Source organism: Bubalus bubalis, chromosome 5 (genome assembly GCF_019923935.1).
Source record: "Bubalus bubalis isolate 160015118507 breed Murrah chromosome 5, NDDB_SH_1, whole genome shotgun sequence".
In the NCBI taxonomy this organism is placed as follows: domain Eukaryota; kingdom Metazoa; phylum Chordata; class Mammalia; order Artiodactyla; family Bovidae; genus Bubalus; species Bubalus bubalis.
In genome coordinates, this window is record NC_059161.1 from 13,050,553 (window position 1) to 13,078,427 (window position 27,875).

At 41.6% G+C, this 27,875-nt stretch overlaps 1 protein-coding gene across 3 annotated transcripts in view; it reads right to left on the reverse strand.

The window, feature by feature from the left end:
- Window positions 1–27,875, reverse strand: part of PLA2G4A (phospholipase A2 group IVA) — a 173,750-nt gene that overhangs the window by 139,986 nt on the left and 5,889 nt on the right. The window lies entirely within an intron of this gene.

Consider the following 27,875-nt stretch of genomic DNA (forward strand, 5'->3'; position numbering starts at 1 on the left):
TATTTTTTTTGCATTTGCCAAGTACTTCATGAGAAATTTATTGAAATTGTGGAAAATTAAAATTATTTTTGTACTATTTATAATCAAAAAGCCACATGCTATCATTTGTTTTCTTAATTGGATCAGTACTATACACATTCACAATTTTAAAAAAGGAATGCTTATCATTTTAGCTATGTGTTAAGAGTTTTAAAAACATATTCATATTAAATTTCAACTTTTAATGCTGATTATTTTAAAGAAATGATTTGTTCATTCTAAAGTACCAGTTTAAATTGAAAGCAGTTAAATGAAATTTTAAGTGATTAAAAATAGTGCTGTACAAAATGATGGAAACAAGCAAGTGAAACTAGAGAATAACTGGGAACTTGATCTCGGTAAAGGAGCAACTATAGAGGGTGAGGAGGAGTGAATTTAGAAGAGTTCCAGGCAGGCCGTTTGAGGAACTGAGAGAAAACATTGGCTGGTGAATGGCGAGCAAGAGTGAAAGTGGCTCATGGGGAGTTTGGACATATGGGGAGGAGCAGATCATGCAAGGCCATGGAAGCAACAGCTATTCACCTAGATAGAGCTCACCCACCCTCCAGGACTCAGCTTAAACATCACCTCCACTGAGAAGACTTTCATGATGTTCAGAATAGGTTTGGTTTGCCTGTTCCCAGTTTCATTTGTACCTTGTACTTCTTTTTCAAGTCTTTCATTCCACTTACACAGTGTCTGCCTTTTCTGAGAGAACTAAAGACGCATAAAGTCGGTGACCATATTTATCTTGTTCATAGAGTTATCCATCCCTATTGCCTAGTGCTGTGCCTAAAATATAGTAGGTTGAGGATAATATTTGTTGGATAGATGGGTGGATGGATGGACAAATATTACATAATTTCAGGATTATGTATGAAGGAAATTCACAGAATAGTACTGGTACTCTCTTTTGATGTCCCTCTTTTTCATTCCTAACTATTCTTAATGTAAAAGGATGTTAAATATCCATCTCTAATTTTAAAAGAAAAAGATCGGAACAAGTGAAATCCCAGAAGAAGTGAGACTAGTACTCAGAATGTTTACAGGAAATTTGTTGCTGGTGCCCAAAGTTTGGTTTCAGTAACTTTATTTCCTCTTTCCATTTCTAGCAACTCCATTCATAACCCCTGTGCTTACCACCTAACTCTTCCCCACTTCTGTCATTACTGTATCCTGCATCAGGACCTAGATAGAGGCTCTCTCCATATTAGAGCCAAAAATAGGCAACATGCATACAATAGCTAACTGCCCAGGTCTATGGTTTTTCCAGCAGTCGTGTACAGATGTAGAGTTAACCATAAAGAAGACTGAGAGCTGAAGAAATGATGCTTTCAAACTATGGTGCTGGGGAAGACTCTTTAGAGTCCATTGATCAGCAAGGGGATCAAACCAGTCAATCCTAAAGAAAATAAACCCTGAATATTCATTGGAAGGACTGATGCTGAAGCTGAAGCTTCAATACTTTGGCCACCTGATTTGAAGAGCTGACTCACTGGAAAAGACCCTGATGCTGGGAAAGATTCAAAGCAGGAGGAGAAGGGGACGACAGAGGATGAGATGGCTGGATGGCATCACTGACTCAATGGACATGAGTTTGAGCAAACTGTGGGAGACGGTGAAGGACAGGGAAGCCCGGTGTGCTACAGTCCACGGGGTCATAAAGAGTCGGACAGGACTTAGCAACTGAAGGATATAAGATATTATATTGGGGAAATCTGGGTAATTAATATATGGAAATGGCAATTTTTGCTGTTTTTTTTTTTTTTGCTGTTTCTTAACTTAGATTATTTCAAAATAAAAAATATATCTTAAAAGTCCACTATATGTGAATAGGTGCAATTTATACATACAATTTTCATTCCAAACTTAAAGAAGCAACATCAGTCATATGGGAAAACTGTTGGGTAAGGTTCAGTTTCTTCCGAAAAAAATCATTGGTTATTATTGCCAGACAGTGATGACATTTTCAGTTCCAGTTACAAATAGGCACCCATTCATCCTTTACTTCCTACACTGTTAATAGTAGCAATAGACATGTTCAGTTTCTGTGGAATTACGACATTTCTGAGCACCTAGCCACATTAAACATTGAGAAAATGCCACCCCCCACCCCACCACCCCTGGCAACTAGCACAGCCTGGAAACATTATTGCAACCATTTTGCATAACCACTATCATGAATGCTTATAAAACAGCAGTTTGGAGCAGGGTGGGGGGGAGGGTTGTTTTTATTAATTAAGCTGAATAACCAATCTTGGTGAGTGTACAGTCTTTTAAGTCTGAAGCAACAAATATGAAGCTCATAGTTTCTTTTATTCTTTTACCGCCCTCCCTTCCCTGTAATTAGATACTTCCTGAACACTAATGAGGGGGAAATGCAGATACACTTTTCAACACACACTTGCCAGTGCGATGTAACTCTTGGCTTTCAGTGAGTGCTTCATAGTGTGTGGTCTATCCAAAACCCTGTTAGTCATGTTGGCAGGAGAGATGGACTTCTCTTGGGGAGGTGAAAAAAAAAAAAAAAATACCCACAGACTAGAAGGTTTTGTCATTCTCTTTCCCCACCTATTGGCTTCTCTGGTGGTTCAGGCAGTAAAGAATCTGCACCATGCAGGAGACCCAGGTTCAATCCCTGGGTGGGGAAGATCCCCTGGAGATGGAAATGGCAACCCACTCCAGTATTTTTGCCTGGAGAATTTCATGGACAGACAAGTTTGGCAGGCCACAGTTCATGGGATTGCAAAGAGTCAGACACAGGACTGACTAACACTTTTCCCTGCCTAGAATTATGGGAAACAGGAAAAAAAAAAGGGGGGGGAGGTTATCATGGACATGTGAAGGTGAACTGAAGGTGTTAGTCACTCAGTCGTGTCTGACTCTTTGGGACCCCATGGACTGTAGCCCTCCAGGCTCCCCTGTCCATGGAATCCTTCAGGCAAGAATACTGGAGTGCATAGCCATTTACTTCTCCAGGGAAACTTCCTGACCCAGGGATCTAACCCATGTCTCTTGCATTGCAGGTGGATTCTTTACTGTCTTAGCACCAGGGAAGCCCAATCATGGACACACTTCAGAGATATTGCAGGTTTGGTTTCAGACCACTGCAACAAAGAGAATATTTCAATAAAACTAAGCACAAAAATGCTTTGGTTTCCCAGGGCATATTAAGTTATATTTAAACTGTAATGTAGTCTATTAAGCCTGCAGTAGCATTGTGTCCAAAGAACAATGTACAAACCTTAATTTAAAATACTTTATTGCTAACTAGCATCTCAGCCTTTCAATTCAGTTCAGTTGCTCAGTCATGTCAGACTCTCTGCGACACCATGGACTGCAGCACACAAGGCTTCCCTGTCCTTCACCAACTCCGGAAATTGCTCAAACTCATGTCCACCGAGTCGATGATGACATCCAACCATCTCACCCTGTGTCATCCCCTCCTCCTCCTGCCTTCAATCAGTCCCAGCATCAGGGTATTTTCTAACGAGCCAGTTCTTCACATCAGGGGGCCAAAGTATTGGAGGTTCAGCTTCAGTATCAGTCCTTCCAGTGAATATTCAGGACTGATTTCCTTTAGGATTGACTGGTTTGATCTCCTTGCAGTCCAAGGGACTCTCAAGAGTCTTCTCCAACACCACAGTTCAAAAGCATCAATTCTTTGACACTCAGCCTTCTTTATGGTCCAGCTCTCACATCCATACATGACTACTGGAAAACCCATAGCTTTGACTAGATGGACCTTTGTTGGCAAAGTAATGTCTCTGCTTTTTAATATGCTATCAAGCTTGGTCATAGCTTTTCTTCCAAGGAGCGAACATCTTTTAATTTCATGGTTTCAGTCACCATCTGCAGTGATTTTAGAGCCCAAGAAAATAAAGTCTCTCACTGTTTCCATTGTTTCCCCATCTATTTGCTATGAAGTGATGGGACCAGATGCCAAGATCTTAGTTTTTTGAATGTTGAGTTTTAAGCCAGCTTTCTTACTTTCCTCTTTCCCCTTCATCAACAGGCTCTTCAGTTTCTTTTCTCTTTCTGCCATTAGGGTCTTATCATCTGCATATTCGGAGAAGGCAATGGCACCCCACTTCAGTACTCTTGCCTAGAAAATCCCATGGACGGAGGAGCCTGGTGGGCTGCAGTCCACGGGGTCTCTAGGAGTCGGACACGACTGAGTGACTTCACTTTCACTTTTCACTTTCATGCATTGGAGAAGGAAATGGCAACCCACTCCAGTGTTCTTGCCTGGAGAATCCCAGGGACAGAGGAGCCTAGTGGGCTGCCATCTATGGAGTCGCACAGAGTCAGACATGACTGAAGCGACTTAGCAGCAGCAGCAGCAGTAGCAGCATCTGCATATTTGAGTTTATTGATATTTCTCCTGGCAATCTTGATTCCCACTAGTGCTTCATCCAGCCCAGCATTTCACATGAGGTACTCTGCATGTAAGTTAAATAAACAGGGTGACAATATACAGCCTTGACATACTCCTTTCCCAATTTGGAACCAGTCTGTTGTTCTGTGTCTGGTTCTAACAGTTGCTTCTTGACCTGCATACAAGTTTCTCAAGAGGCAGGTAAGGAGGTCTGGTATTTCCCTCTCTTAAAGAATTTTCCACAGTTTGTTGTGATCCACACAATCAAAAGCTTTAGCATAGTCAGTGAAGCAGAAGTAGATTTTTTCTGGAATTCTCTTGCATTTTCTATGATCCAGTGGATGTTGGCAATTTGATCTTTGGTTCCTCTAGCTTTTCTAAAATCAGCTTGAACATCTGGAAGTTCTCTCTTCGTGTACTATTGATGCCTGACTTGGAGAATTTTGAGCATTATTTTGCTAACGTGTGAGATGAGTGCAATGTGCAGTAGTTTGAACATTCTTTGGCATTGCCTTTCTTTGGGACTGGAATGAAAACTGACCTTTTCCAGTCCTGTGGCCGCTGCTGAGTCTTCCAAATTTGCTGGCATATTGAGTGCAGCACTTTTGCAACATCATCACTGAGGATTTGAAATAGCTCAGCTGGAATTCCATCACCTCCACTAGCTTTGTTTGTAGTGATGCTTCCTAAGGCCCACTTGACTCTGCATTCCAGGATGTCTGGCTCTAGGTAAGTGATCACACCATCATGGCTATCTTTGTCATTAAGGTCTTTTTTGTATAGTTCTTCTGTGTATTCTTGTCACCTTTTCTTAATTTCTTCTGCTTCTGTTAGGTCTATAACATTTCTGTCCTTTATTGTGCCCATCTTTGCATGAAATGTTCCCTTGGTATCTCTAATTTTCTTGAAGAGATCTCCAGTCTTTCCCATTCTGTTGTTTTCCTCTATTTCTTTACATTGATCGCTGAGGAAGGCTTTCTTATCTCTCCTTGGTATTCTTAAACTCTGCATTCAGATGGACATATCTTTCCTTTTCTCCTTTGCCTTTAGCTTCTCTCCTTTTCTCAGCTATTTGTAAGGCCTCCTCAGATAACCATTTTGCCTTTTTGCATTACTTTTTCTTGGGGATGGTCTTTATCCCTGCCTCCTGTACAATGTCACGAACCTTTGTCCATAGTTATTCAGGCACTCTATCAGATATAATCCCTTGAATCTATTTGTCACTTCCACTGTATAGTCATAAAGGATATGATTTAGATCATACCTGAATGGTCTAGTGGTTTTCCCTACTTTCTTCAATTTAAGTCTGAATTCGGCAATAAGGAATTCATGATCTGAGCCACAGTCAGCTCCTGGTCTTGTTTTTGCTGACTGTATAGAGCTTCTCCATCTTTGTCTGAAAAGAATATAATAAATCTGGTTTCAGTATTGGCCAGCTGGGGATGGCCATGTGTAGAGTTGTCTCTTGTATTGTTGGAAGAGGGTGTTTGCTATGACCAGTACATTCTCTTGGCAGAACTCTGTTAGCTTTTGCCCTGATTCATTTTGTACTCCAAGGCCAAACTTGCCTGTTATTCCAGGTATCTCTTGACTTTCTACTTTTGCATTCCAGTCCCCTATGATGAGAGTGAAAGTCACTCAGTCGTGTCCAACTCTTTGTGACCCTGTGGACTATACAGTTCATGGAATTTTCCAGGCCAGAATACTGGAGTGGGTAGCCTTTCCCTTCTCCAGGGGATCATCCCAATCCAGGGATCAAACCCAGGTCTCCCACATTGCAGGTGGATTCTTTCCCAGCTAAGCCACAAGGGAAGCCCAAGAATACTGGAGTGGGTAGCCTATCCCTTCTCCAGTGGATACTCCCAAACCAGGAATTGAACCAGGGTCTCCTGCATTGCAGGTGGATTCTTTACCAACTGAGCTAGAAGGACATCTTTTTCTGTGTTTGCTCTAGAAGGTCTTGTGGGTTATCATAGAATCATTCAACTTCAGCTTCTTCAGCACAAGTGGTTGGGGCACATACTTTGATTACTGTGATACTGAATAGTTTGCCTTTAGTGAGTCATAATCTTTTGCTGGTGGAGAGTCCCACCTCAATGTTGATGGCTGCTGACTGACCAGGATGGTGGTTTCTGAAGACTGGGCTGACTATGGCAATTTCCTGTGTGTGTGTGTAGCAATTACTTAGAATGAGACAACAATGGAGTTTGCTGCATCAATTAATTCTTCCTCAAAGCAAAATTTCTCTGCAGCATGCAATGTTATTGGAGAGCATTTTACCCAGAGTAGGACTTCTTTCAAAATTGGAGTCAATCCTCTCAAACGTTGCTACTGCTTTATCAACTAAGTTTATGTAATATCTTAATTGTTTTACTGTCATTTCAACAGTCTTCACAGCATCCTCACAAGGAATAGATTCAACCTGAAGAAAACACTTTGTTCATCCGTAAGAAGCAACTCCTCATCCTTTCAAGTTTTATCAATCAGACTGTAGCAGTTCAGTCACATCTTCAGGCTCCCTTCTAGTTGTAGTTCTAGTTCTCTCAGCATTTCCACCACAGTTATTTACTCCACTGAAATCCTGAACCCCTCAAAGTCATCCTTGAGGGTCGGAATCAACTTCTTATAAACTTCTGTGAATGTTGATATTGTGACCTCTTTCCATGAATCACAAATGTTCTCCATGGCATCCAGAATGGAGAATCCTTAATAAGGTTTTCAGCTGACTTTGCCCAGACCAATCAGAGGCAGCAACTGCCATATAAAATTTGCTTCTTAAAGAACAAGACTTGAGTCAAATGGATGTTGTGTCAAGAGGCATGAAAACAACATTAATTTCATCTCTATCTGAGCTCTTGGGTAATAACTGCATTGCCAATGAACAGTAGTAATATTTTGAAAGGCCTTTGTTTCGAGAAGTAGGTCTCAATAGTAGGCTTAAAATATCCAATAAATCATGTTGTAAACAGATATGTTGTCATCCAGGCTTTGTTGTCCCATTTATAGAGCACAGCAGAGTAGATTCTGAAGGGCCCTAGGCTTTTTGGAATGGTAAATGAGCATTGGCTTCAACTTAAAATCACCAGATGCATTTAGTCCCTAACTGTAAAATCAGCCTATCCTTTGAAACTTTAAAGCCAGTCAATGATTTCTCCTCTCTAGCTATTGAAGTCCTAAATAGCATTTTCTTCCAAGAGAAGGTTGTTTCATCTCCACTGAAAATCCGTTGTTTATCCACCTTCAGTGATTACCTTAGCTAGATCCTTTGGATAATTTACTGTAGCTTCTATGTGAGTACTTCCTGCCTCACCTTGCGCATGTTTTCCTTACTGAAACCTCAAGAACCAAGCTCTGTTAGATTCAAACTTTTCTTCTGCAGCGTCCTCACCTCTCTCAATCCTCATAAAACTGAAGAGAGTTAGAGCCCTGCTCACCATCAGGCTTTGGTTGAATTAAATTTTGTAGTTAATTGGATCTTTCATCCAGACCACTGAAACTTTCTCCACATCAGCAGTAAGGCTGTTTTGCTTTCTTACCACTCATGTGCTCATTAGAGTAGCATTTTTAATTTCCTCAAGAACTTTTCCTGTGCATTTCACAACTTAAGATAACTCTGGCCCAGGAGGCCTAGTTTCTGGCCCATCTCAACTTTCAACATGCCTTCCTCACTAAGCTTAACCTTATTTCTAGTGTTTTATTTAAAGTGAGAGACATGTGACTTTTCCTTTCATGTGAACACTTAAAGATCACGGTTCAGTTCAGTTCAGTCACTCAGTTGTGTCCGACTCTTTGCAACCCCATGAATTGCAGCACGCCAGGCCTCCCTGTCCATCACCAACTCCAGGAGTTCACTCAGACTCATGTCCATCGAGTCAGTGATGCCATCCAGCCATCTCATCCTCTGTTGTCCCCTTCTCCTTTTGCCCCCAATCCCTCCCAGCATCAGAGTCTTTTCCAATGAGTCAACTCTTCGCATGAGGTGGCCAAAGTATTGGAGTTTCAGCTTTACCATCATTCCTTCCAAAGAAATCCCAGGGCTGATCTCCTTCAGAATGGACTGGTTGGATCTCCTTGCAGTCCAAGGGACTCTCAAGAGTCTTCTCCAACACCACAGTTCAAAAGCATCAATTCTTTGGCGCTCAGCCTTCTTCATAGTCCAACTCTCACATCCATACATGACTACTGGAAAAACCATAGCCTTGACTAGACGAACCTTTGTTGGCAAAGTAATGTCTCTGCTTTTGAATATGCTATCTAGGTTGGTCATAACTTTCCTTCCAAGGAGTAAGCGTCTTTTAATTTCATGGCTGCAGTCACCATCTGCAGTGATTTTGGAGTCCAAAAAAATAAAGTCTGACACTGTTTCCACTGTTTCCCCATCTATTTCCCATGAAGTGATGGGACTGGATGCCATGAACTTCGTTTTCTGAACGTTGAGTTTTAAGCCAACTTTTTCACTCTCCTCTTTCACTTTCATCAAGAGGCTTTTGAGTTCCTCTTCACTTTCTGCCATAAGGGTGGTGTCATCTGCATATCTGAGGTTATTGATATTTCTCCCGGCAATCTTGATTCCAGCTTGTGTTTCTTTCAGTCCAGCATTTCTCATGATGTACTCTGGTAGGGCCTATTAATTGGTCTAATTTCAAGATTGTTGTGTCTTAGAGACTAAAGAGACCTGATGAGAGGGACAGAGGTGGGGAGCAGACAGCGGATAGAGTCTTCAGAACACACACAATATTGACTAAGTTTACTGTCCTATATGGCTGCAGTGTGTGGAGCCTCCACACAATTATAGTAGTTTCTTTATCTGTAACATGGGAGAAATGGTTCCCACACCTCATAGAGGCAATGGGAGGATGAATTGAAGGTATGTATGTCAATAATTATGCACAGTACCTAGGAAATCCTAAGTATACAAACTTGTCATTTGTTATTAGTATTAGTTATGAAACTGATGCTTTTCCCAAATTTCTGAGATTTATTTGGCTCTATGAAGATTTCTAAGAAACTCAAGTAGGCAAATTTGATGAACATCTTTTCTATAAAGACTGTGTACTTGTCATACTCAACAATGAGGTTTAATGGAGATTAAAAAGTACTGCTATTTCTGATCCATCAAATTATATATATGTATATGCGACTATGGTGGAGAGATCTGACAAAATGTGGTCCACTGGAGAAGGGAATGGCAAACCACTTCAGTATTCTTGCCTTGAGAACCCCATGAACAGTATGAAAAGGCAAAATGATAGGACACTGAAAGAGAAACTCCTCAGGTCAGTAGGTGCCCAATATCATACTGGAGATCAGTGGAGAAATAACTCCAGAAAGAATGAGGGGATGGAGCCAAAGCAAAAAGAATACCCAGCTGTGGATGTGACTGGTGACAGAAGCAAGGTCTGATGCTGTAAAGAGCAATATTGCATAGGAACCTGGAATGTCACGTCCATGAATCAAGGCAAATTGGAAGTGGTCAAACAAGAGATGGCAAGAGTGAATGTCAACATTCTAGGAATCAGTGAACTGAAATGGACTGGAGTGAGTGAATTTAACTCAGATGACCATTATATCTATTACTGCGGACAGGAATCCCTCAAAAGAAATGGAGTAGCCATTATGGTGAACAAAAGAGTTCGAAATGCAGTACTTGGATGCAATCTCAAAAACGACAGAATGATCTCTGTTCGTTTCCAAGGCAAACCATTCAATATCACAGTAATCCAAGTCTATGCCACAACCAGTAACGCTGAAGAAGCTGAAGTTGAACAGTTCTATGAAGACCTACAAGACCTTTTAGAACTAACACCCAAAAAAGATGTCCTTTTCATTATAGGGGACTGGAATGCAAAAGTAGGCAGTCAAGAAACACCTGGAGTGACAGGAAAATTTGGCCTTGGAATATGGAATGAAGCAGGGCAAAGACTAACAGAGTTTTGCCAAGAAAATGCACTGGTCATAGCAAACACCCTCTTCCCACAACACAAGAGAAGACTCTATACATGGACATCACCAGATGGTCAACACCGAAATCAGATTGATTATATTCCTTGCAGCCAAAGATGGAGAAGCTCTATACACTCAGCAAAAACAAGACCAGGAGCTGACTGTGGCTCAGGTCATGAACTCCTTATTGCCAAATTCAGACTGAAATTGACGAAAGTAGGGAAAACCACTAGACCATTCAGGTATGACCTAAATCAAATCCCTTATGATTATACAGTGGAAGTGAGAAATAGATTTAAGGGCCTAGATCTGACAGATAGAGTGCCTGATGAACTATGGAATGAGATTCGTGACACTGTACAGGAGACAGGGATCAAGACCATCCCCATGGAAAAGAAATGCAAAAAGCAAAATGGCTGTCTGGGGAGCCATTTTATAAATAGCTGTGAAAAGAAGAGAAGAGAAAAGCAAAGGAGAAAAGGAAAGATATAAGCATCTGAATGCAGAGTTCCAAAGAATAGCAAGGACAGATAAGAAAGCCTTCCTCAGTGATCAATGCAAAGAAATAGAGGAAAACAACAGAAAGGGGAAGACTAGAGATCTCTTCAAGAAAATCAGAGATACCAAAGGAACATTTCATGCAAAGATGGGCTCGATAAAGGACAGAAATGGTATGGACCTAACAGAAGCAGAAGATAATAAGAAGAGATGGCAAGAATACACAGAAGAACTGTACAAAAAAGATCTTCATGACCCAGATAATCACGATGGTGTGATCACTGACCTAGAGCCAGACAATCTGGAATGTGAAGTCAAGTGGGCCTTAGAAAACATCACTACAAACAAAGCTAGTGGAGGTGATAGAATTCTAGTTGAGCTATTCCAAATCCTGAAAGATGATGCCGTGAAAGTGCTACACTCAATATGCCAGCAAATTTGGAAAACTCAGCAGTGGCCACAGGACTGGAAAAGGTCAGTTTTCATTCCAATCCCAAAGAAAGGCAATGCCAAAGAATGCTCAAACTACCACACAATTGCACTCATCTCACACGCTAGCAAAGTAATGCTCAAAATTCTCCAAGCCAGGCTTCAGCAATATGTGAACCGTGAACTTCCTGATGTTCAAGCTGGTTTTAGAAAAGGCAGAGGAACCAGAGATCAAATTACCAACATCCACTGGATCATGGAAAAAGCAAGAGAGTTCCAGAAAAACATCTATTTCTGCTTTATTGACTACACCAAAGCCTTTGACTGTGTGGATCACAATAAACTGTGGAAAATTCTGAAAGAGATGGGAATACCAGACCACCTGATCTGCCTCTTGAGAAATTTGTATGCAGGTCAGGAAGCAACAGTTAGAACTGGACATGGAACAACAGACTGGTTCCAAATAGGAAAGGGAGTACGTCAAGGCTGTATATTGTCACCCTGTTTATTTAACTTATATGCAGAGTACATCATGAGAAACGCTGGGCTGGAAGAAGCACAAGCTGGAATCAAGATGCCGGGAGAAATACCAATAACCTCAGCTATGCAGATGACACCACCCTTATGGCAGAAAGTGAAGAGGAACTCAAAAGCCTCTTGATGAAGGTGAAAGTGGAGAGTGAAAAAGTTGGCTTCAAGCTCAACATTCAGAAAACGAAGATCATGGCATCTGGTCCCATCACTTCATGGAAAATAGATGGGGAAACAGTGGAAACAGTGTCAGACTTTTATTTTGGGGGGCTCCAAAATCACTGCAGATGGTGACTGCAGCCATGAAATTAAAAGACGCTTACTCCTTGGAAGGAAAGTTATGACCAACCTAGATAGCATATTCAAAAGCAGAGACATTACTTTGCCAACAAAGGTTCATCTAGTCAAGGCTATGGTTTTTCCTGTGGTCATGTATGGATGTGAGAGTTGGACTATGAAGAAGGCTGAGCGCCAAAGAATTGATGCTTTTGAACTGTGGTGTTGGAGAAGACTCTTGAGAGTCCCTTGGACTGCAAGGAGATCCAACCAGTCCATTCTGAAGGAGATCAGCCCTGGGATTTCTTTGGAAGGAATGATGGTAAAGCTGAAACTCCAGTACTTTGGCCACCTCATGCGAAGAGTTGACTCATTGGAAAAGACTCTGATGCTGGGAGGGATTGGGGGCAAGAGGAGAAGGGGACGACAGAGGATGAGATGGCTGGATGGCATCACTGACTCGATGGACGTGACTCTGAGTGAACTCCGGGAGTTGGTGATGGACAGGGAAGCCTGGCGTGCTGTGGTTCATGGAGTCGCAAAGAGTCAGACACGACTGAGCGACTGATCTGATCTGATATGCGACTTCACTTTCACTTTTCACTTTCATTGGAGAAAGAAATGGCAACCCACTCCAGTGTTCTTGCCTGGAGAATCCCAGGGACGGGGGAGCCTGGTGGGCTGCCATCTATGGGGTCGCACAGAGTCGGACACAACTGAAGCGACTTAGCAGCAGCAGCATATGCGTACATATGTGTGTGTGTGTGTGTGTGTATATCTCTGATTTATCTGCTTCTAAATTCAAAGCTTTCTCCATTATTCTGGATATAGAAACATGTTCTAAAAGCACTAAGGGTAGTTCATTACTGTTTCCATCATCATCCATAAATATAAATACACACACACACACACACACACATAGTTACTAAGACATCAGTAAAGTTTTAAATCCTTAAATTATTTTGCTGTTGCTTTTCTAAAACCTAGGCTAAGAAAAGAGTTAGACATCACCAACAGCACAGAAGAATGAAGCTGCTGCTACTGCTGCTAAGTCGCTTCAGTCGTGTCCGACTCTTAGCGACCCCATGGACTGCAGCCCACCAGGCCCCTCTGTCCATGGGATTCTCCAGGCAAGAACACTGGAGTGGGTTGCAATTTCCTTCTTCAATGCATGAAAGTGAAAAGTGAAAGTGAAGTTGCTCAGTCGTGTCCAACTCTTAGCGACCCCATGGACTGCAGCCCACCAGGCTTCTCCGTCCATGAGCTTTTCCAGGCAAGAGTACTGGAGTGGGGTGCCATTGCCTTCTCTGGAAGAATGAAGAAACAATAAGAATTAACTAAATAAGCTGCTTTATATTAGAACTGTCTCTCAGGCTGTGTATGTGTGCTAAATCACTACACACACACACACACAGAAGTCGCTCAGTCGTGTCCGACTCTTTGCGACCCCATGGATTGTAGCCCACCAGGCTCCTCGGTCCATGGGATTTTCCAGGCATGAATACTGGAGTGGGTTGCCATTTCCTTTTCCAGCTAAGTCACTAAGCCATGTCCAATTCTTTGCAACCCTATGGAATGTAGCCCACCAGACTTCTCTGTCCGTGGGATTTTCCAGACAAGAATACTGGAGAGGGTTACCATTTCCTTCTCCAGTGATCTTCCTAACCCAGGGATCAAACCTGTGTCTCCTGTATTCCTTGCATTGGCAGGCAGATTCCTTACCACTGAGCCACTTGGGAAGCCTGTCTCTTAGGCTGAACCCTAATTTTAATACAAGGACTTCCCTGATGGTACGCTGGATAATGGTCTGCCTGCTAATGCAGGGAACACAGGTTCAATTCCTGGTCCAGGGAGATTTCACACACGCTGGAACAACTAAGCCCGTGCACCACATCTACTGAAGTCCATACGCCTCGAGCCTGTGCTCTGCAACGAGAGAGGCCACTGCAAGGCCTCACACCACAAGTAGAGAGTATCCCCTGCACCCTCAACAAGAGAAAGCCTGGGCAGCGACAAAGACACAGTGCAACCCAAAATTAAATACACACACACACACAAAATCTGTTAAAATAACTGTCCCATTTCCATGGAAATGGAAAAGCATGCCACCAGATACAAAGGTACAGATTAATGAGCTGGGCCTGTTTCTCAAGCCAGGAAACCAAGAGTATGGTTTGTGCCTGTTGGGCTCGCTCACTGATGTTCATCCACAATATTCCTTTTGAATTGACTTTTTCCACTCTGTTTTTATTCCTAGACCACTGACACTGCTTGTTTGTCTCTCAAAATTTCATTATTGGAAGTTCATTGTTTATTCAGACAAGTTTATATGGAAAATCTCCTAGAGTTTCAGAACAGAGAAAGATTTATGTGATTTAAAACAGACAAGGCTTGCTAGAGAAGGCAAAAATCTGAGCTGATATTTGAAACCAGGAAAGGGCGCAGATGTCTAGAAAGGGGACGATGAAAACATGTGCTGTGGGGAAAGGTCATGAATAGCAAGCTACAGCCACAGTAGAGATGCCCAACCCATCTCAGGCTCTTGTCGGTGCTACCCAGCACCGACAAATGCCACCTGAAACCTTCCTACCCTCCTCCCCCCACATACCTTCTTGGGCTTGCCATGCATGGTCTGTGAGATCTTAGTTCCTGGATCAAGGACTCAAACCCGGGGCCCTTGGCAGTGTAAGCACAGAGTTTTAACCACTGGGCTACCAGGGACTCCCTCCCCCACATGCCTTCAGTACAGCAGAGTCTCTGCCTGTCCTTCAGGATTCTGCATAAACTCACTCTCGGAAGTAAAGCGTCTCTTTTATCTACATGGTTAGGACCCTGTATTTCTCCTAGATATCTCTTACCACAGCATTATGTACTTTACTGCCATGATTTAGAGGGTATGTCTCCTCAAGCTGTGAGCAACAAGAGGGAAATTCTGTCTCATTCTCCCCGTATTTATTCTTGTTGGACCTCAAGTGATCACTAAACTGATATTTATTAAGGGATGAATGAACAAACTTGGGGATCTGCATGGAGTAGAGGGGAAAACTGATTAAACCATAGATGAGGTGAAGGAGAAGTAGAACCTAATTATAGAACGTGGAATGACAAGCTGGAAAATATCTCAGCAATTACTAATTTAAATACTTAATCTTCAAAGTTCACATTAAACATTTGCTAGATGCCAGTGATGCTGTGCTAAGTGGTTTATATATATCCTCTTGTTTTATCTTCATAATAAGAGAGGGATTGCTATTGCCATTTTAGAAATAAAGGGTGAGTGTTTAAAATCAGTTTTAAAATCACTGACAACTCAAACTGAGGCAGATGGGCCCCCGTATACTCTACAAGAGAATACTGACTTCCTGAAAGACTAAGAAATGTTTCCCAGCTCATCCGGCTGACAAATGTTGAGCTGGCCCTAGAATCCTGACCCTCTAACTCATACCAAGTTCTCTTTCCACATCATTCTGCCACTCTACAGAAGAACCCACAGCACAGGCAGAGAAAGGGGACACAGTGGAAGTGACACTCTGCATTTGTTTGCTAGGCTACTGGAATAAAACACCACAAGCTACATGGCTTAAGCAACAGAAGTTTATGTTCTGACAGTTTTAGAGGCCAGAAGACTGAGAGCAAAATGCCAGCAGGCCTGGGGTTTTATGGCTTTGCTGAATCTTAGTTGCAGGACATGAGAGTCTCTAGCTGTAGCTCTGGCTTCTCTTGTGGTGCAGGGGCTCTAGACCACAAGGGATCAATACTTGCAGTACACAGGTTTACTTGCCCCACAGCATGTGGGGTCTTAGCTCGCTAACCAGGGATTGAACCCATGACCCCTGCACTGGAAGGTGATATCTTAACCACCAGGGAAGTCCCAGGTTTGGCTTCTTCTGATGCCTTTCTTCTTGGTTTGAAGATGCCAGCTTCTTCCTGAATCCACACATGGTCTTTCCTCTGTACCCATGTTCCCCTGGTGTCTCTTTGAGTGTCCAAATCTTTGCGACCCCATAAATCATAGTCCACCAGGCTCCTCTGTCCATGGAATTCTCCAGGCAAGAATACCAGAGTGGGTTGCCATACCCTTCTCCAGGGGATCTTCCCGATACAGGGATCAAATCCATGTCTCTTGCATTGCATGCAGATTCTTTACCATCTCAGCCACCAGGGAAGCCCCTTCTTATAATAACACCAGTCAGTTTGATGAGGGCCCATCCTGAGGGCGTCGTTTAACTCTGTCATCCCTTTAAAGACCTAATCTCCAAAAGCAGTCACATTCTCAGGGCCCGGGTGGGGGTGGTTAGGACTTTAACATATGAATGGGGAGGGGCACAAATTAGTCTATCACAGTTCAGTAATATAAATGCAACAGATAAACAAATAAACATACAGTTGTTAATGGAGAAGGGTGGCATTTGAGAAGGGAGGAGTAACCAGCAGAGAGGTCCCTAGAGTAACTAGAGAGGTGCCTAGTTTAGGTCATAAAATAGGCACCTAAATAGGACTGTGAGGAGATAAAGGAGAGAGAGCACAGCACTATTTAGATAGACCAGCCTCCCTCATCTGGTTATTTTGAAAGCATACCCCATACGTGCACATGTGCGCATGTGTGCGTGCACACACACACACACACACAGTGTACTTAAGTGAGACACAATGCATAATGTAGTTTAGTTCACCCTTTCATGATTGGGAAGTACGAAACTATTTTAAGGACCAGAGAACTGGCTAGCCCAGTTTCACACGTTGCATTACAAAAAAGCAATAATGTCTCCTAATAGTTTGCTGTTATTTTTCCATTGTTTCACCTCTTTGGTGGCAAAAAATAAGGAGCCACTCAGGCTCTATTTTAAGATCACAAAAAAGAAGCAGTCATAATCACCACCTAGACAGACCTTGTGCACATTTGTAAGCTGAGGTCTAAAGATATAAACAAACCTAGAGTTCACCCAGTTACAGAACAGCTGAACTCATGTTGCACTCTCAAGCTGGGGCCCTTTCTTTACACCCTTTCAGCATCCTTCCTCTCCTTTCCCTCCACTCCCCGGAAACACTCAGGCTAAAAAGACATTAGAGCCAAAATTAGAAGAGCATTTGTATACAACTTAGCTTGACCACTATTTTAAGTTGCTAAGCTATTTTTTGGTGGTGTGAAGCAGGCTTAAGATATGAATCTGAAGGAAAGAAATAACTGAGTTTCTCTCTGTGATTGGTTAAATGAAGCTGGAAAAGAACCATTTTCACCTTTTATACTTTTTTAGATTTGAATCATAGTTATTAGATGCTGACTTACAAATCCTACATGGATTTTTTTTTAAATTCCTCTTCTCACAATGGACCTAGAGTCTATCATACAGAGTGAAGTAAGTCAGAAAGAGAAAAACATCATATATTAATATATATATATGGAATCTAGAAAAATTGTACAGATCAATGTATTTGCAGGCAAGGAATAGAGACTCAGATGTAGACAACAGGTGTGTGGACACAGAGAGGGAAGGGGAGGATGGGGTGAACTGAGTAGCACTGACATATATATATACACTACCAGGGGTGAAATAGACAGCTAGTGGGAACCTGCTGTGTAGCACAGAGAGCTCAACTCAGTAGTCTGTAATGATCTTAAGTTGTGGGATGAGGGGAGGTGGAGGGTGGGAAGGAAGCTTAAGAGGGAAGAAACACCTGTGTACATATAGCTGATTCACTTTGATGTATAACAGAAACTAATATCATATTGTAAAGCAAGTATATTCCAAAAATAAAATATGAAAAAAAAAGTTTTTAAAAATTTTCTTCCCCACACAGACCGCTATGGAATAATGTCTCACTGACACTGAACAAACTATATTATGCTCATTTTCAGAAAATGTTCCACCTTTATATAAAAGAAACCTATCATGGAGAGGAATCAGTATTAATGCTTCTTATGATGCTGAAGCTGAAACTCCAGTACTTTAGCCACCTCATGCGAAGAGTTGACTCATTGGAAAAGACTCTGATGCTGGGAGGGATTGGGGGCAGGAGGAGAAGGGGATGACAGAAGATGAGATGGCTGGATGGCATCACTGACTCGATGGATGTAAGTCTGAGTGAACTCCGGGAGTTGGTGATGGACAGGGAGGCCTGGCGTGCTGCAGTTCATGGGGTCGCAAAGAGTTGGACACGACTGAGTGACTGAACTGACCTGAACTATACCTAACAATGTGGCACAAAATGTCAGGAAAAGGAATGGATTTTGAAAAGTGCATTTATTTCTACAATTTTCTCTCTCCAGACCAGACGGTTTGCAAATATGTCCCCCTAGAGTGTATCTGTGTTTTGTTGAGGGCTCCACTCCCTCTTTAATTGCTGCCTCTTTTTATGACGTACTCAAGATTGCCACAGCAGGGAAAGCCATATCTTTTTCTAAAGAAAACAGTCCAGGGAAAACCCCCAGGAAAACCGTCATGCTGGCTTAAGTGTTTCATGAAAGCCATTTTATTACTGGATGAGTTATAACATTCTGGAGAAGTTTTACTTTTCAACTCACACTGTAACTATTTAAAGCAGCCACTGAGGTTGATCTCATAATTAAAAGTGGGATGCTGACTATGATCTCGAAGTGGAAAAAAAATGAAAGAAAAAAATAGCAGGAGTTGTGGAAGATCAGAGGCCCGGTATACCCGCCCATCTCATGGGTTACTGGAAAGCTAAACCATGAAGCATGACATGAGCGTTCTACAAATCCTGGATTGTGTAACATTATGAATTCAAGTTCATCATTCTGTTTTCAGGTTGTAAGAAGTTTTAGAAGGGGCTTCTGGACACTGTGAATGACAATTCGCTTTTGAAATAATCCAGAAATTTAGTCTTTTGCAGGATTAAGAACTCTGTTCATAGAAAGTGTGCATCTGAGGAGGAGTTCTCAGGAGCCCTTAATATGTTTTGTGTCTTGGATCTCTCTGGCAGTCTGATGAAGCCTACAGACCCCATGATACAGTCTGACACTGAAAAATTCTTAAAATGAGAACACTGGGTTACAAAGGAAACCAATTATACTGACATACATGGACTCTATGCAGTGTAGTAGACCTCTTAAATGGTATTTATGTATGCTTTGAAGGCTTGCGTTTTCTCTTGCTACCTTTGTGGAATACACCCATGTAATTCTAAAGTTCAATGTAAAATTTTTTAAGACAGAAGAACTTACAGAATGCTAAGGGGTAAAACAATAGAAAACTAAATTGCTTTTGTTCTCCCTCTGCTAGCACTGTAATAAACATGCAAACCCAACCTGAATATTTAGGGGTTACATATAATAAGCATATGGAGAAAGAAATGGCAACCTCCTCCAGTATTCTTGCATGAAAAAGCCCATGGACAGAGGAGACTGGAGGGCTGCAGTCCATGGGGTCACAAAGAGTCAGACATGTCTGAGCGACTAACACACACACACACACATAATAAGCAGAAATAAATGCACTTTTCAAAACCCATTCCTTTTCCTGGCATTTTGTGCCACGTTGTTAGGTATAGTTAAGGTTGAAATGAACTAGAAATACTCATTTGCTCCACATTATGAAGTTTACATTTCCTCAACCTTTGATCAACAGCAGAGAACAGAGACAAGAACATAAATAAAACCTGTAAGAATGTTTCAGTTGACTTCCACCCATGAAATATAATGCCTCAATGGGTTTGCAAAAATGCAAAATTACCAAAAGCAAAGTTACACTCTTCCCTTCATTTTGGACAGGAAGATGTTTGATAACTATACCACAGCCTAAGGAAATATGGGCAGCACCAGGAATAAAGTCCAGGATGACTTTCCAACACATGTTAGACATGTGTCATTGAAACAGGGAGGGAAGGAGGACAAAGAGGCATCTCCTGAGTGCTAGGCAGTGCATTTGAGAAACATCCGAGCCAGAAGCACACTCAAGTTCATCTGATCACAAAGAGCTTCCTCTCCATACCTCCCTGCCCAGCCTGACACACACAGATTCACTGCTTCCACTCATGGAAGCACCTGGCCATCAACAGTATAAAATTAGAGATTTCAATAAAAGTACTTATGAAAAATGGCTATTGAATCAAAAATTTATTACAACAAGATTTTTTTTTAAACTTTGAGGAAATACAAGAGTCAGTATTTCTTTTTTTTTAATAACCTTTATAAAACTTTTTCAGAGAAGGCAATGGCAACCCAATCCAGTACTCTTGCTTGGAAAATCCCATGGACAGATGAGCCTGTTAGGCTGCAATCCATGGGGTCGCTAAGAGTTGGACACGACTGAGCGACTTCACTTTCACTTTTCACTTTCATGCATTGGAGAAGGAAATGGCAGCCCACTCCAGTGTTCTTGCCTGGAGAATCCCAGGGACGGGGGAGCCTGGTGGGCTGCCATCTATGGGGTCGCACAGAGTCGGACACAACTGAAGTGACTTAGCATAGCATAGCATAAAACTTTTTATTTCATATTGGGGTAAAGCTGATGAACAAAGTTGTGATAGTTCACGGTGAACAGTGGAGGGACTCAGTCATATATATACATGTATCCATTCTCCCTCCAATCCCATCCCATCCAGGCTGCCTCATAACATTGAGCAGAGGTCCCTGTGCTATCCAGTAGATGCTTGTTGGTTATCCATTTTAAATAGCAGTGTGTACATGAAAAGACCCTTCTTTTCAATGGTGGATTACAACCACTAAATGTTTCAGCTCTCTTTACATTGCACAGTTATATTCTTTGCAGCCAAAGATGGAGAAGCTCTATACACTCAGCAAAAACAAGACCAGGAGCTGACTGTGGCTCAGATCATGAACTCCTTATTGCCAAATTCAGACTTAAATTGAAGAAAGTAGGGAAAACCACTACCATTCAGGTATGACCTAAATTAAATCCCTTATGATTATACAGTGGAAGTGAGAAATAGATTTAAGGGCCTAGATCTGACAGATAGAGTGCCTGATGAACTATGGCATGAGGTTCGTGACATTGTACAGGAGACAGGGATCAAGACCATCCCCATGGAAAAGAAATGCAAAAACGCAAAATGGATGTCTCAGGAGGACTTACAAATAGCTGTGAAAAGAAGAGAAGCCAAAAGCAAAGGGGAAAAGGAAAGATATAAACATCTGAATGCAGAGTTCCAAAGAATAGCAAGAAGAGATAAGAAAGCCTTCTTCAGTGATCAATGCAAAGAAATAGAGGAAAACAACAGAAAGGGAAAGACTAGAGATCTCTTCAAGAAAATTAGAGATACCAAAGGAACATTTCATGCAAAGATGGGCTCGATAAAGGACAGAAATGGTATGGACATAACAGAAGCAGAAGATATTAAGAAGAGATGGCAAGAATATACAGAAGAACTGTACAAAAAAGATCTTCATGATCCAGATAATCATGATGGTGTGATCACTGACCTAGAGCCAGACAATCTGGAATGTGAAGTCAAGTGGGCCTTAGAAAGCATCACTACAAACAAAGCTAGTGGAGGTGATAGAATTCCAGTTAAGCTATTCCAAATCCTGAAAGATGATGCTGTGAAAGTGCTACACTCAATATGCCAGCAAATTTGGAAAACTCAGCAGTGGCCACAGGACTGGAAAAGGTCAGTTTTCATTCCAATCCCAAAGAAAGGCAATGCCAAAGAATGCTCAAACTACCGCACAATTGCACTCATCTCACACGCTAGTAAAGTAATGCTCAAAATTCTCCAAGCCAGTCTTCAGCAATATGCGAACTGTGAACTTCCTGATGTTCAAGCTGGTTTTAGAAAAGGCAGAGGAACCAGAGATCAAATTGCCAACATCCGCTGGATCATGGAAAAAGCAAGAGAGTTCCAGAAAAACATCTATTTCTGCTTTATTGACTATGCCAAAGCCTTTGACTGTGTGGATCACAATCAACTGTGGAAAATTCTGAAAGAGATGGGAATACCAGACCACCTGATCTGCCTCTTGAGAAATTTGTATGCAGGTCAGGAAGCAACAGTTAGAACTGGACATGGAACAACAGACTGGTTCCAAATAGGAAAGGGAGTATGTCAAAGCTGTATATTGTCACCCTGTTTATTTGACTTAGATGCAGAGTACATCATGAGAAATGCTGGACTGGAAGAAACACAAGCTGGAATCAAGATTGCCGGGAGAAATATCAATAACCTCAGCTATGCAGATGATACCACCCTTATGGCAGAAAGTGAAGAGGAACTAAAAAGCCTCTTGATGAAAGTGAAAGTGGAGAGTGAAAAAGTTGGCTTAAAACTCAACATTCAGAAAACGAAGATCATGGCATCTGGTCCCATCACTTCATGGGAAATAGATGAGGAAACAGTGTCAGACTATTTTTCTGGGCTCCAAAATCACTGCAGATGGTGACTGCAGCCATGAAATTAAAAGACGCTTGCTCCTTGGAAGGAAAGTTATGACCAACCTAGATAGCATATTCAAAAGCAGAGACATTACTTTGCCAACAAAGGTTCGTCTAGTCAAGGCTATGGTTTTTCCTGTGGTCATGTATGGATGTGAGAGTTGGACTGTGAAGAAGGCTGAGCACCGAAGAATTGATGCTTTTGAACTGTGGTGTTGGAGAAGACTCTTGAGAGTCCCTTGGACTGCAAGGAGATCCAACCAGTCCATTATGAAGGAGATCAGCCCTGGGATTTCTTTGGAAGGAATGATGCTAAAGCTGAAACTCCAGTACTTTGCCCACCTCATGCGAAGAGTTGACTCATTGGAAAAGACTCTGATGCTCGGAGGGATTGGGGGCAAAAGGAGAAGGGGACGACAGAGGATGAGATGGCTGGATGGCATCAATGACTCGATGGATGTGAGTCTCAGTGAACTCCGGGAGTTGGTGATGGACAGGGAGGCCTGGCGTGCTGTGCTTCATGGGGACGCAAAGAGTCGGACACGACTGAGCAACTGATTTGATCTTATCTGAATGGTTCCAAGTCTATAACCACTGTCTTCTAGGGAGCACTGAGGTGGCCTTAGGAGCTTGCAGGAGTTGAGGAGTAAGATATAAATCATACACAAGAACCCAGCTAGACATCCAAGAAAGGTTGGCAAGGCAACAGTTAAACTTTTAGAACTTAACAATCTGTCAACTAGGAAGGAAAAGGAGCCCAGCAGGATGGCTCCTGGAAATAGGTAAAGGCACTGAGGGTCACTGAAGTATAGAACCAGACCTACCAGTTGGCTAAGCCCAGAGTCCAAGAGTTTAAAAGAACAAAGACTCAGTCCTTGCCAATCAGATGCTGGAAATCAAGCTAATTTATGACTACTCCCTACTAGTTAATAATTACCCTAGAAAAAAGGATGTGTATTCTACAAGCTCATGAATTTCTATGTATTTTTGTTTTCGGTGTTTTGTTTTATTTGCTTTGTGTATTTGGTGGTTTATTTTAAGGATTTCTAGATTTTCTTTCACTCTTTAAAGATTTCACTCTTTCTAGATTTCTTTCACTCCCGCTGAAACAAAACAAAACAAACCTCTCCAGAAAAACTTAAGCCATTCTGGCTTCTCTAGGTTTGCTCCTGGCATTTAAACATAGCTGGAGAAAAACCACCAAACCTGGCAAACTGGTTTTTAATCTTAGGTTCACTTTCTCAAATCTCAGAGAGGCTCTCACGACTACACAGCATCTCTCTAAATTGTTCTGGTGCCCTTGTATGCCAACACTAGAAAGACTTTCTTCTCCCCTTCAAGTCTCTCATGTGACCCCACCCTCACTCTTGGCTGTGACCTCATTTCCCTTCACTGAAAAAACAGAACGCAGCAGGCTAAAGTTCCCCGTCTTCCCACCAGCGACTCTGCAAACCCGTCTGCCCAGGCACTCGGGTTCTCCTTCTCCCCGTCATGAAGGAGGCAGAGTTCCTCCTCCTGTTGCGACCCATGGATGGCTTCTAGACACAAAATCCCTCTATCTTCCTCAGGTACTTCCCCCTAATGGCCATGCCTTTCTTTCCTAAGTTATCAAACTTTACTTTCTACTAGATCAGCTGATTGGCAAATTTTGCTAGTCTCCCCGCTGACTTCACATTTCTTTTCCCTTCATGTTTCCATTTTTTAAAAAATAGTAGGAATACACCACTTGCTTTAACGACTAGAAAAACAATTATGGTTACTATTAAAATATCCATAAATTACCAAATAAAGCTGAAAAAAAAAATCCCTTCCAACCTGTTTTCCAGTGTCGAAGATTGCCTTCTCTCTGGGTGTTTTTCCACCCTCTTTTTCCATCAGTGAACATGTCTGGGGTCTCTCAAAAGACAAACTCCCACTTCTACACTCTGTGACCACATCAGTAGCAAAGATGCCCCAACATAACTCCTCAGGGTTCTGCCAAGAGTGTCTCCATTTTTACGTTGTGTTTCGTGGACAGATTTCTCAAAAGGGCCATTTGCTCCCAGTGTATCTATTCATGTCCTCAGAGTCCTCACCTCCCATCCCCTCAGCCATGTTATCGAATCCCCACCACTCCACTGGAACTGCTCTTATTACCACCACTAATGACTTCCAAGTTTTCAAATGTGGTTGTCAACTGTCCTATCCTGTTTCTCTGGAACCACTTTGCTTTTGTGGTTCCATGACATCATCCTAACTCCTGGTTTTCCATCAAATTTCTTGGTTGTTCCTTTGCAGGCTTATTTGCAAATGCTGTTCTCTGTCTGAAGCTCCCATCTGAGCTTCACCACGCTCAATCCCTTCCCCTTTCATGCCTGGCTTCTCAACCCTCACATCCCAGTTTAAATTTTACCTCCCCAGGAAACCTTTCCTTCACCTCCCCGGGTTAGCCTGTACTAATAAAGTCCATTTGCTCCTCTTATTATTTGCTTAATTATTATCTCTCTCCTCCAAGAAGGAATTAGCTCTTTATTCAGGTATGTCATAAACGTAGCACAGTGCCTAGCATGTAGTTAGTATTAATTAAAACATACTGAATTCGTGAAGGAAAAAATGTGCATAGCCCAGAGATCAAATATTCCTGGATAATACTAGCATCTGCCTTTTTATTTCCTTGACCCAGCAGGTAAAATTCTTAAGTGAAAAAGTGAGTACAGACTATCTAACATGCTTTCTCTAATACCTCTTCTTCTTTGAAGAATTTAAAAAAGGTATATGTTTCCTACTCTTTTCTTAGGCATGTTACATATATTAATGAATGCGTGTGCATGCTAAGTCACTTCAGTCCTGTCCGACTCTTTGCCACCCCATGGTCTGTAGCCCACCAGGCTCCAGCTCTTCCCTGGAATTCTCCGGGGAAGAATACTGGAGTGGGTTGCCATGCTCTCCTCCAGGGGATTTTCCCAACCCAGGGATCAAATCATATTCATGAACAGTATCTAGAAATTCTTTTCTTCACAGAAACTTATAATTTCTACAAGAGTGCTCTTTTCGTTGTGACAATAGCTCATAAGGTATTAATCAACCAAACCAATTTATCAATTTAAACACATAATTTAAGCAGACAGTAAAATTTTCTGCAAACACTGAATGAGTCTCAAAAAACTGGTTCTTTTATTGCTTTTCACTGACAACAGAGGGGTCATTAGTGATAAAAATAAGAAAAAATCTCATATAAACATTGTGAACTTTTATATATTTTAAATATAAACCCCTGATTGTCACTGCCTCAAAAAATAAGTACCATGCATCTTAATATTTTGCAACTAAATTTTTAATTAAGAAATCTTTTTAAATTAGAATTTTTGCTGTGAGAAATCATCCTAAAATATGTTAAGAGCATACTTATCAATGATATAATGATATTCTGAAGTTATATTTGAACATGAATTCCCATTGCACACTGAAAGCAATGATTTTGAAAACTATTCCATGAACTACAGAAATGCCCTAGCATTGTCTCTTTGAGATCTAAGTTCATATAACCTCAACCAGTTTTAAACTCGTCTGCCACTTCTTCATGACAGTTGCATGGAAAGGAAGTTGATACCTGTTTGAGGTAGATAATAACAGGGATTGATGGATACTAAGAAATCTTAATTACAAATGCAGGAATCTAGTATGTCCTCAAAACCATATGCATCTTTAGATACTTTCCTCCAGAATGCTGCTGCTGCTGCTGCTAAGTCGCTTCAGTCGTGTCCAACTCCGTGCAACCCCATAGACGACAGCCCACCAGGCTCCCTTGTCCCTGGGATTCTCCAGGCAAGAACACTGGAGTGGGTTGCCATTTCCTTCTCCAATGCATGAAAGTGAAAAGTGAAAGTGAAGTCACTCAGTCGTGTCTGACTCTTCGCGACCCCATGGACTGCAGCCTACCAGGCTCCTCCATCCATGGGATTTTCCAGGCAAGAGTACTGGAGTGGGGTGCCATTGTTACTTAATTGCTCTAAATTACTTTCCTTACTGGACAGATGGCGCTAGTGGTAAAGAATCTGCCTGCCAATGCAGGAGACACAAGAGACATGAGTTTGATCCCTGGGTTGGGAAGAACCCCTGGAGAAGGAAATGGCAACTCCCTCCAGTATTCTTGCCTGGAAAATTCCATGGATAGAGGAGCCTGGAAGGCTACAGTCCATGGGGTTGCAAAGAGTTGGACGCAACTGAGCACGTGTACACACATGCACTTTTCTTACTACTCACATAATATTGCATCAACTACATATAAAAAGACCACAAAATGGACTACCTTTTTGTCTCAAGAAATACAAAATGAGAGCCTGGGGACAATTCTGGCGTTCCAGAGGTTAAGACTCCACGCTTCCGCTGCTGGAGGCATCAGTTCGATTCCTGATCGTGGAATAAGATCCAGCATGCCAAGAAGAGGCTGAAGAAAACTTACAGACACCAGTTATCTCCTCTTAAACAATCCCAGGCAGACACTGTCTCTTCTACAATTACAGATGCAAGAATCTCTCAAGAATACATAAAGGGTCTAACATCTCAAGTTACTGCTGAGGTACGGCACTCATCTTGTTGAAGCTGTGGACATAAAAGTATGGGGCAAATAGGAAGTGTGTCAGTTTACTGACCAAAATTCAGAAGCTACCTGCTGACCTAATGTATCAAATGGCACAGTTTCATCTAGCAGTCAAACATGACCTACTGTGTATTACTTATGATGGAGTTTTATATATATGTGTAATAAGCCACTCTATAACTAAAGTTGATTTTTACTCCAGAAAAAAAAAAATATTTAGTTTAGGTAAGCTACTGAGTTGTTTGGAAAGGTAAAATAATTGTTTTTCATACAAATGATAAATCCAAAGTCAGAGTAACTATTTTGATACAAATGCTTTAAGCTAACCACCAATATTAATGAGGCCAAAAGAACCATAGGCTCTACAGGTTGTACTCAGAATATTCTAAAAAATGCTCTATTACTAAATAAAAGCAAAACCTTCGGTAGAATTCGTGTTTTTTGTACAATTCATAATATGCCTATTTTGTATTTTTGGGTTAAACTTCATATACCTTATTTTCTTAAAGTAGCATATATCTCTATACAATGCTAAATAGTTACAAAGTAAGAAATTCTAAATTATATAATATTTCTTGAGACTTCCCTGGCAGTCCAGTGGTTAAGACTCTGTGCTTTCAATGCAAGGGGTGCAAGTTCAATCTCTAGTCAGGAAAATAAGATTCCACATGCCCTGCAGTGCCTCAGGCAAAAATAAATAAATTAATTAAATGGGAAAAAAAGGAAAAAAAAATTGTAATTAAAAAGGAGCTAATTCAACAAATAAATACATCATATACTACTTCTTCAATCATTCTTAAATGTTTATGCAACTTTCTCTATTATGTCAATCAGTAATCCCATTATAAGAACAGAATAGTTAATAGGGGAATTG